The 7,879-nt window shown below is 47.7% G+C and overlaps 1 protein-coding gene across 2 annotated transcripts in view; it reads left to right on the forward strand.

Annotated features, from left to right (window-relative positions):
• Positions 1 to 6: 6 nt before the first annotated feature.
• WWC3 (WWC family member 3) overlaps positions 7 to 7,879 on the forward strand; it is a 130,927-nt gene continuing 123,054 nt past the window's right edge. For both annotated transcript variants that reach the window (XM_027096566.1, XM_027096565.1), the window contains exon 1: positions 7 to 238. The gene's annotated coding sequence lies outside the window, so the exon portion shown is untranslated. The remainder of the gene's footprint in view (positions 239 to 7,879) is intronic.

A 7,879-nucleotide genomic window follows, 5' to 3' on the forward strand; every position in this document is an offset into this window, starting at 1 on the left:
GCGAGGCCCCGCGGGAGCCGCCTCAGCCCGCGCAGCCCCCGCGGGAGCCGCCGCCGCCCGCGCCCCCCGCCGCGGCCCCCGCGCCCCCCGCGCCCTCCGCGCCGGCACCCCCACGGGCCCGGGAGAGCGCCGAGCTGCCGCTCCCCGCCGGCTGGGAGGAGGCGCGCGACTACGACGGCCGCGTCTTCTACATCGACCACAACACGCGCCAGACGTCGTGGATCGATCCCCGCGACCGGTAAGGGGGGCGCGGGCCCCGGCCAGGATTAGGGCGCCCCATACCTTGGGCCCAGGGAGAGGATCGAGGACCCGGGAGGCCTCCGGGTGTGGACGAAGATCTTGAGTCCTCCGCGCCCGGCGAGGATCCGGGCGCCCCCATCCCCGGACCCCTGGCCGAGGATCGAGGCTCCCCCTCTCCCGGCCTCGAGCCCCAGGAGTGCGGAATCCCCGGCCTCCACCGCGGGGCGGACACCCTGACTTGGTTCCCTCACGGCACCCGCTGACCGACGCCTGGGAGCTGGGCGCCTGGAATTTCCTCTCCAGGGGCTTACGGATGGCCCTCTCTTCCTTTTTCCTCCGCGGTCTCGCCCATCCCTGTCGGGCCTCCGCGGCCCACCGCCACCCGGCTATGGCCCTACAGGCGCCCCCGACCTCGCGGTGGCCAGATGAGCTGTCATCTTGGAGCACAAACGTGCGCCCCAGCCTCGTGGTGTGGGTTCCTTGTCTGGCGGGCTGAACCTAGTTTCCATTCGAAGACTGTGCCAGATGAGACACTTCAGGGATTCCCGATTCTTTGGAGTAACCATCAAACTTGTGACTTACTCTTTAGCGCCTTAAAAATTGAGTTAAAATTCTGATTGAAAAAGCCTGTGTACTGCGGTCAGAATGGGCTATGATTAGACCCATATGCTTTTGGAATAAAGGGAAAACAAGAGTTGAATTTTAGGTTTCCTTTTTGTGCAAGATCCGAGTAGAGCATTAAATTGTCTTATTATTCACGTAAATAAATCCTACGGAGTGAAAAACAGATGCTTCTAAAAGCACCACCAGATTACGATTAATTAAGTTCATGTAATGACTTCTTCGTTAACCTTTTGTTCGATTGTCTGTTGGTTTCAGTGGTTCAGCAGCTTTTGGGGAGAGGCATTTTTTTGTGGAGTTGGAATTCTGTTTAAACCAAGGGATTACAGTGATGATCTGGTATCTTGTCCTATCTGGAGCAACTTCTTTCCACACTGGGCCTGAGTGTCAGAAAGGAAATACTGCAAGCTTCCCAGTGATTTTGAGACTTGAAAAGGCCCAGCGTGGTGAGAGGCTCCTGCTTCCTCCTACCTGCACTGGAAAGGCAGCGCTGCATGGCACTGGCGTTTGAAAATAAACCTTTGGGGAGGGAAGCTGCTAAATTATTGTTTGAAGATTTCTCTGGGTTCAGATAGGGAAAAACAAAGAAAGGCAAAAGGATCATGGTTCCCTAACATTCTCTTTGAACATGGCAAGCTTCTGGACTCAGAAACTTAGAGAGATTATAGCACAGTTTATTGGCTTGAAAAGATGCATAGTTATTTTGAAAATCAGGTGAGATCATATTATAATTTTAACCAAAGGCTAGAGCCACAGCTGTCTGATCAAGCCTTGGATGGTTCTGGAGTTGGTAGAACTGCTTGGAATGTGGTGCCCTTTTATGCTGTATGTCTGTTAAAAATCCAAACAACTGGAAAATGAACCAATTAAAAAATACTGTTTTGCTTAGAAAAGGCAAAGACTCATTTTTTGAGGGTAATATAAAACAGTTGTAGTTACATTGGAGTGTGGATTCATGATGAAAAGTGTAAATATAAGAGTTTCCATTTTAATGGTACAACCCAGGCCATAGGTGAGCAGACCCCACAGAAGACAGCTTGTAGAATCTTCCTTTCCATGTATTTCATACACATTTCCTATGTTCCTCTTTCCAGAAATCTGTGTTATTGAATGACATTTTATACATCACTTATGTTACAGGTTTTTAAAAAGCCCTGTTTCTAATGCTAAAATTGTCGGTGGAGTGAACAAAAGTGGACATTTTACATTTTTGTGTAAAGTAAAAACGTGTACACGTTTATGAGACACTGTTTTTATAGTGAGTGAAAATTCAGCAGGGGACAGCTTGCACTTCAGCTCCCATAATACCTTGCCCGAAATATGTATGGAATGCTCAGCGAGCCACAGACATTTAAGTGGAGTCTACAGAGGGGTGTAAATGCTGTAATAGTCATTCTTCTTCTTTCACAACAGAACCCTGCTGATTTTTATAGGTGACCGGTTATCCTTTAAAGTTGTAATTGATTTTTATGATTTTTATGATATGGAAAAATCCGTGTGTCAGAGCACAGCATTTTCTCCATGTGCATCTGACAGTTAAACCCTTTTTGAGTTGCATTTGATTCACACGACTGGAAAACTGTATTCAAAAAATGAGGACTTTCGGGCTTCCCTGGTGGCGCAGTGGTTGGGAGTCCGCCTGCCGATGCAGGGGACACGGGTTCATGCCCCGGTCCGGGAGGATCCCACATGCCGCGGAGCGGCTGGGCCCGTGAGCCATGGCCGCTGAGCCTGCGCGTCCGGAGCCTGTGCTCCACAACGGGAGAGGCCACAACAGTGAGAGACCGGCGTACCACAAAAAAAAAAAAAAAGAGGACTTTCCCCAAACAGCTTCCAAATGGAGAACTGTCAGGAGAGGCAAAGAAATAGGTTTTTAAGGAAAATGAAATTATGGAGGAATAGATGAATGTAGTCGGTTAGGCGAAAATTGTTGCCGACTGAAAACATCATTTCCTATATAATTTATTAAACCTAATAGCATAAAATATGCTGCCGTAAGCAAGGTCACCGAGGGCCAAGGTTTGTAAACAAACTCTTCTAGAGTTTTATAGTAATTCCATTCAATGTTGTATTTAACAACATTGGGTCTTGCCAGCTCAGGGTGTGTTGGTGAATTATTGTAGCTGTACTTTCTTTTTCAAGTTACAACAAAGAGGTTGCAAACTTGAGGAGACATCTTTACAGATGTGGCTACAGATGTGTAAAAAAAAATCTCAATATTTTCAAAACAGAATTTCTTTAGTTGGAGTATGAACCCACCTTAGGTTTAAATTAATTCACTATGTCTGCAGATCAGTACTGTGCATATAATTTTAGTGGTTAGTTTTCTGGGAATCATACCCAAAAACTTCGTTAAAAAATATAAAGTTGGAACTTCCCTGGCGGTCCAGTGATTAAGACTCCTCGCTCCCAATGTAGGGGGCCGGGTTTGATCCCTCGTCAGGGAACTAAGAATCCCACGTGCTGCATGGCGTGGCCAAATAAATAAATAAATAAGATTAAAAATAAAGTTAATTCACCATTTTTGTGACTGGTAGTTTCTGTGTGTGAGTTGTATGTGGTTTACATTAGTGACACTTATGTGTTCCACATACATCAACTCAGAGTTCAATGGCCACTTTATAAAAAGGTATTTACCATTTAGGTGGATAATATGGGAAGAACTTTTTTGCCTCTTTTGGAAAAATTCAGTGCCTTTGACATGTATATGTCTGCTTCTTGCAGGGTTGTATTGATATCAACCTATAGGTGGACTGATCTGTTGAAACTTAGTGTTCTGTTTCCGATAGCTCAGTTGGGGTTGTACGTTCCTGGAAATGCCAACCTCGAGCAGTCTGAGTGGTGGACCGTGTCACATTTGAGATCAAAGCAGAGTATTAAATGATCAGGATGATGGTGGGAGGCCCAGATTATATCATGACAAAAGCTTTTAGGGATCCATTTGTTCACGAGATGGGGCTTGACCTGTGCCACATGGAGAAATTCTGTGATATATTAAAAGTCTTTTGAACAGGCTGTTGCTTTAAGGAGAAAACAATGCATGGTTCCGGAATTTGCCAGGTTGGAGCCCCACATAACGGGGCCAGATGGCATCATTGCAACCTTCTTGGAACCTTTGTTCAGTGTTAATTAATAGGAGGTTTACTATATTTACCCCGCAGAGTCTATTTTGGGATTATATAGACTTTCTGATAAGCAAATAATGATTTTTCCATTTTTCATTCTTCGAGATTATAGGTAGTCTCTGTATACATGGGGGAGTGTCTTGCTTTTCAGGCTATAAGGAGTGGGCTTCTGTAAGAATCTTCTTCCATTTAGATGATCAACAACCACTTCTTGGTTTGTTCTCCATCTAATATCTTTCTTTTCTTTTCTTTTTTTTTTTTTTTTTTAAGAGGAGTGAATGGAAAAGTCATTCATTTCCAAAAATAGCTCCCGGATGTTTGGAAATCTCTAAGTTTCCTTTTCTTCCCTTTCGCTCTGATTTTGGAAGTGGAAACTGTGTTTCACCTCTGGTAGGTTCTAGTGCATAAACTGTTGGGTCAAGTGACATGTTAAAGGTCACTGGGTGAGCCCGGTGAGCTGCTTCTAGCCTGGGTCCTTTTGCTAATTGGCTGCCTTTACAGTAAATTCAGTAAAATTAATCTGATGGCATATAAGCAGAGCTAAAATTTCCTGAGTTCAGTTATTCCCATTCAAATCCAGTAAAATGAAGTAATAGTTATAGATTCTTGGCCTCCTGTGTGCTGGGATGGTGGATGGAGACCAAGTTTGTCTGGGAGATGGGAGACACATAAAATGGAGACAGTGATGGTCGCCAGGCACCATTATCAGGTGGTGATGGCTTCAGAGAAAGGAGCAGGGCTCACTGGAGCCTGGGGGTTCTTTATCCTTGTCCATCATCTCCTAGGTTGAGTGTTTCTCCTGCTTTCTCAGTGCTGGGGCTGAGAAGGGGGAATGTGAGGGAAGTGCTGCGGAAGAGGAAGTGCTGGGTGCGTTTGGAATAAGAGAGCGAACCGTTCAGTTTGACTGACCCCGAGTCTTCGTGTACGGCAGGTCAGGCTCGGGCAAGACCACGCGTGGCTTGAATCCTCCAGCTTTGTTCTTGGAAGAGCTAGGGCTGCTTCCTTCAAACCCCTCATCTTGTATCTGAGGGCTGTAGCCAAGGCGTGCGCCCCACCGGCTGTGGGAAGGACAGGGACTTGAGCTGAGTCTTCTCACCCTGATGCAGTGCTCTGTCACGTACGCCACCCCACTGCCCAGTCCCTACTCAGTTTAAGCATACCGCCTCTGTTCATTTGTTCATTCGATCACCCATTCATTCGTTCAGTAACTGTTGCACAGCCTCTCCATCTCAGGCACGCTTCCGGGTTCAGGACTCCAGTGGTGACCACCAGCAGACAGGTCCCTGCCTCCATGGCGCTCACACGTGCCCGTGTCCTCTTCCCTGAGGCCTCACCGTGCTGTTCCTGCCTCCTGTTCTCCCCGCTGGGATCCCTTGGGTCTTAGGACCACGTGGAGTGCTTATCGTGTGCCAGGCACTCTAGGCACTTGGTGGATGCTCTCCCTGAAAGCCCACGGGGGCTGCATGAGTTGTAGGTGGACAGGTGATGGAGCTGAGGCCAAGGGGGTTGACTTAGTAACCTCGCTTCCCAGAGCCAACGAGGAGGCGTCTGTCTGACTCCGGAGTTGAGCCCAAATCCACTACCTAACCTGACCTTCCTTCCCTTGGCTAGGTAACTGTGTGCCCCTTGTACTGTGTTATACCCACTGGTTACTTTTATCTTTTATTCACTGTTTTTTGGTATTTAACAGACCCCCCCCCCCCCCCCCCCGCCGCCCCGATAGAATAATGGCCCTCCAAAGATGGCCATGTCCTAGTCTCCTAAACCTGTTAATAAGTTACCTTCCAACACAAATGGCATTTGTAGGTGGGATTAAGTTAAGAATCTTGAAATGAGGTGATCATCCTGGATTATCTGGGTGGGCTCAGTGTCATCAGAAGAATCCTTACAAGAGGGCAGCAGGAGGGTCAGAGTCAGAGAAGAAGATGTGCCAGCAGAGTCAGATGTTGGAGTCATGTGGCCACGAGCTGAGGAATGCAGGCAGTTTCTGGAAGCTGCGAGAGCCAAGGAGGTGTATTTTTCCAGAGCTTGCAGATGGAACACGGCCCTGCTGACACCTTGATTTTGGCAGAATGAAACTGATTTTTGACTTCTGATCTCCAGAACTGTGAGGTAATAAATGTGTGTTGTTTTAGGCCACCTGGTTTGTGGAAGTTTGTTACAGCAGCAGTAGGAAACCGATTCGCCCCATGTGTTGTTCTCCCAGAGACAGTGGAAGCATGTGGTCAGCTTGGTGTCCGTTGATAACAGCCACGCTAGCTGGTATTTGTCGGGCGCTCAGGGGGACTGCGCCGGGCGTTTTATATCCGTTCTCTTGTTGCCTCCTTATGCACTCCTGGGAGGCCTGCACCTTGTGGACTGAGCTTAGAGTTTCACTCATTTAGGCACCACGTCTTATTTGTTGAGCTAGCCAAGTATGAGTGATGGACAGGGTGGAATTCTGAGAGAAGAGGCCACTTGGAAATTGTCGGAGGTTTCAACAGATACTGACGGGCCTAAGTTAGAGATATCTGGGGCACTAGGACTACAAAAGTCAGGGATTATATCAGAGAAATTGTGAAGGCGACAAGTAGTGCACAGGACTTAGCTGATGCTTGAATTAAGGCAGGTGAAATCAGGAGCGGGGTGGGGGGAGGGTGTCAAAGGAATGTTTCCAACACCTTAGGAGTAGCTGGGACTCACCAGGGGCCAAGCTGAGGCCTCCTATTAACCCCACTCATAAGCCTTCACTGTTTTTGCCACCGTTGTTGTTGATGGTGTATGTTCAGTGAGTCGGTTACATAGAGAAACATGTGGAGTCATTCAACTTACTGTATTGCTGACAGGCAGTGTCCTAAGAGGTATCCAAACTGGGCAGGTGTTACTTTAGAGCAGGGTTTCTCTGCCCTGGTACTATTAATATTTGGGGGTGGGTAATTCTTTGTCACGCTGTCCTGTGTAGTGTAGCATATTTCGCAGCGTCCCTGGTCTCTACCTAGTGCCTGCCAGTAGCACACCCCTCCAAGTCATGACAACCAAAAGTGTCTTCCGACATTGCCAAGTGTCCTCTGGGGGCCAGATGGTCTGATGGAGACTCGCTGAACTCCTTCTATCTACCTGGTTGCAATGATTCACATTTAGGAGCTGAATTTGTTTCGAGCAGATTGGTGGTTACTAAGATGTTCCATAACAGGGGGTAAGACCACAGAGACCTGCTGTGTGTTTTTTCCATGAAGAACGAATGTTAAACATATTTGTGTGAAAAACCCTGAATTTACTAACCATGCAAATGGTGATACGAGTACATGAAACTTTGGAAAAGTAGTATGAATGTATTCTTCAATTTGTAGAATATTCTCAATCAATGGGTAGATACTGAATGTCAAGTGTATACAAGTGTATATGCAGTGGAACAGAAGAAAATGAACCTTGGGACTTCCTTGGTGGTGCAGTGGTTAAGAATCCGCCTGCCAATGCAGGGGACACGGGTTTGAGCTTGGTCCGGGAAGATCCCACATGCTGTGGAGCAGCTAAGCCCGTGCGCCACAACTACTGAGCCTGTACTCTAGGGCTTGCGAGCCACAACTACTGAGCCCACGTGGTGCAACTACTGAAGCCCACATGCCTAGAGCCCATACTCCGCAACAAGACAAGCCACCACAATGAGAAGCCCGTGCACCACAGCAAAGAGTAACCCCTGCTTGCCGCAACTAGAGAAAGCCCGCGCACAGCAACAAAGACCCAACACAGCCGAAAAGAGAAAATGAATCTGTTAACACTTCAGTGTTCTGCAGTAACCCAGAGAGAGCTGGCCTGGCCTTCTGCGCGTGCGTGTGTGTGTGTGTGTGTGTGTGTGTGTGTGTGTGTGAGAGAGAGAGAGAGAGAGAGAGAGAGAGAGAGAGAGAGAGAGAGAG

The sequence above is a fragment of the Aethalodelphis obliquidens genome, unplaced genomic scaffold (assembly GCF_003676395.1).
Source record: "Aethalodelphis obliquidens isolate GAN/ISIS:26980383/991018 unplaced genomic scaffold, ASM367639v1 scaffold104, whole genome shotgun sequence".
Classification (NCBI taxonomy): domain Eukaryota; kingdom Metazoa; phylum Chordata; class Mammalia; order Artiodactyla; family Delphinidae; genus Aethalodelphis; species Aethalodelphis obliquidens.